Here is a 3473-nt window from a genome sequence, read left to right as displayed (position 1 = left end):
CGTTTCACATGTAACGTTGTGCTAATGGAATGAACTCCCTTAGACTTAGTGCTACGACTTTGAATATGTAGGCTTTATCTTTTTTAGGGGGAGACTACCCGGCTACGCGTGTTAGGTGCTGACCTATCCGCTTCGGGATAAAAGTCCCTAAACTTGGACCGTTTCACATGTAACGTTGTGCTAATGGAATGAACTCCCTTAGACTTAGTGCTACGACTTTGAATATGTAGGCTTTATCTTTTTTAGGGGGAGACTACCCGGCTACGCGTGTTAGGTGCTGACCTATCCGCTTCGGGATAAAAGTCCCTAAACTTGGATTCTGGTGTCTTCTTCAATCAGTGAAAGACTAAACCGGTAACGTGTGTTAGACGTTGACTTATCCCTACTTAGGATTCAGGATAAAATTCCCCGTACGTGTAAGGCACGGATTATGGGAGTTGAAAAAGTAGTGTCTTCTCTTGGGGCAAAGACGAACCCGATGCTGGAGAGGAAGAATTTTATATTCTGTCCCCAGGTCTTGTTTACAGTAAAGACGGACCCAAAACGGGAGAGGAAGAATTTTATATTCTATCTTCCAAAACTAAAGAGGAAGAATTTTATATTCTATCTCTAGTTGTGAAGGAAACTCGAGGTGGGATCTCCACCTTCAGAATCTGGAAAGGTAAAACTAGGAATGGGATCTCTACTCCGAGAATCGGAAAAATTCGGATAATCCTAACTGTCAGAAGGTTTAATTACCGAACTAAAGGTGAATTTCTCGTTTATCGAGAATGAGGTGACCCTAACTGTTTAAAGGTTTGATCGTTCAATTTATGGACCTCTCGTTCATGGAAGGAATCGAGAGGGGATTTTGGTTGTGGTCCTAACTGTTTAAAGGTTTGATCAAGATGGGAATTTGAGACGACCCTAACTGTTTAAAGGTTTGATCGTTCAATCTATGGACCTCTCGTTTATGGAAGGAATCGAGAAGGGATTTTGGTTGTGGTCCTAACTGTTTAAAGGTTTGACCGAGGGAGAAAGAGGATGAGAGCAATTCGTTTATCGAAAAGGAATCCTGGCTTTAGCCATAACCATTCGACGGTTTTGACCAAGAGGGGGGACTAAGGCGACCCTTACTTTTATAGGTTTGATCACTTAATTTGTGGACCTCCCGTTCATGGAAAGAATCAAGAGGGGAGTTTGGTTGTGGTCCTAACTGTTTAAAGGTTTAACCAAGATGGGAATTTGAGACGACCCTAACTGTTTAAAGGTTTGATCGTTCAATTTGTGGACCTCTCTTTCATGGAAGGAATCGAGAGGGGATTTTGGTTGTGGTCCTAACTGTTTATATCGCCTTTGTATATTGCCTGTTGATTATATTGCCCACTATCTAGTTTAGATTGCTTACCCTTGTGTTAATTATATATCCTTGCATATATCTCATAGTATATCTCATTGCTAGGATATTACTCTTTGTTCGTATTAATTATTCTTGCTTGTAACATATTGTATATCTCTTGTAAGAATAATTTGTTATTAATTTTAATTGGCATAAAATCGGATTAGATTAGCATAAGACCCTAATCACCCCCCTCTAGGGTCTAACACCAAGCACAAATTTTGTGCTTGGTAGTGAGGTGGCACAATCCCCTCTACTCATTCAAATGAGGAACCATATTTACATGGGTTGAGAAGTGTATGGGGATATGTAACCATTTGAATGAGTGGAGGGGATTATGACACCTCACTACCAGACACAACTTTTTATGCTTGGTACCAAGCATACCCATTTTTCTCTTTATAAAATAAGATTGTATAATAAGATTGCTTAAAAAGAAATGGATGAATTAGTTATTATTGTTTAGTTATTATAATTGAATGTTTTTCTTATAATAACTGCCCATTCTTAATATTTTTTAAATAATTCCCCAAATCTAAAATTATTCTTAAATAAAACTTTCAATTCTATAAATTCTCTCAAATATGCCCCTTCAACTTGAAACTTGTTAGCTTAACTCTAAATTAACTAAGTTGTATTAATCTTACTAGTTCTTTCCTGATATTCCCTAGATAGTTACACTTGATACCTGCAACATATTACAATAATCACTTCTCATTATAATTATGTAATAGGGTAAATTACACTAAACCTTAGGAATTTTTAGCCCATATGAACTTCAAAATAACACTAAACCCCTAATAACTTTCCTGTTTCAAAGAAGACCCCCAATAACTTTCTAAATTTTACAAATAACCCTATAAATTAGAAGCATAAAATGGCATAAAAATGCATTTTGAAAGTTATTGCGGGTTTGGTGTAATTTATTTACAAGTTATTAGGGGCTTTCTAAAAAAGTTTTAGGGGTTTAGCGTGAACTTGAAAGTTCATAAAGCTATTTACTTCAAAATGCTGAAAGTTCACGGGGGTTTACTGTGATTTACCTTATTTAATGTTATAATTATTAGTTCAAGTAATATTATAAAAATAATTATATTATCTATATACTATAAAATTTTAGTACTATAAATATTTTATAAATTTTTATTATATTATCATTTTAATAGTACTATTATTAATATTAAATATTTTTTGTAAAAATGCTAGTTTTCAATCATTACTAAGTATAGATTATTCAGTATCATGCAATAATCTTTGAGAATATACTCAATATTAAATAATTTATTTAATAATATAATACTAAATAAATAGTGTAATCCATAATTCATGTGATATCATTAAAATAATTATAATATTAATGAGATTCAAAATCTATTCTATTTATTTCAATGCTCATTGCTTTAAAGTATAATTCTTAATAGTATTTAGTAATACTAGTATAGTGCACGTACGTTGCACGTAGGCATGTGTACTTGTTTTATGTTCTAATTTTTAAATTTATAGTGATATATTAAATATTACACATATTTGTAAAATAAATATAATTTTAAATAATAAAAATGTACTATTTTAATTAGTATTTAACTCAAATCCTATTATACCCCTAACTATTCAATTTATTTCTAATTGATAACTTATCTTAAATTTGACATTATTAATTGTTCTAATAATATAGTACTGATATATAAATAAGATAACATTAGAGAGATGAAATATACAGAAATTGCACAGTGAAAGTTAAATTAAAATTAATGAAATCTCAAAATTTATTACAAACTATCAATGGAGCTTGGCCACTTGTTCCTAATTTTAAATTAACTTAATAATTGAGGAGCATAATAGCAATTTCAATACTTTGAGGGACTAATTCAAAATAGCTTAGGGGATGGACTTGATATTAATTTTCTGATTTGAGGTACTTCAGAATATCAAAGATTTAAGGGAACTAAGGGATTAATTTAAGAATATCAAAGTTTTAAGGAACTAATTTCGTAAAAATACTAATATTTTTGCAATTTTTAATTTGTATTTGTAAACTATTTAATACTATTTTCTAATAACACTATTAAAATTTAAAATATTAACAAATATATTA

This window comes from Asparagus officinalis, chromosome 1 (genome assembly GCF_001876935.1).
Source record: "Asparagus officinalis chromosome 1, Aspof.V1, whole genome shotgun sequence".
NCBI classification, from domain to species: Eukaryota; Viridiplantae; Streptophyta; class Magnoliopsida; order Asparagales; family Asparagaceae; genus Asparagus; species Asparagus officinalis.
This window is presented reverse-complemented; position numbering follows the sequence as displayed.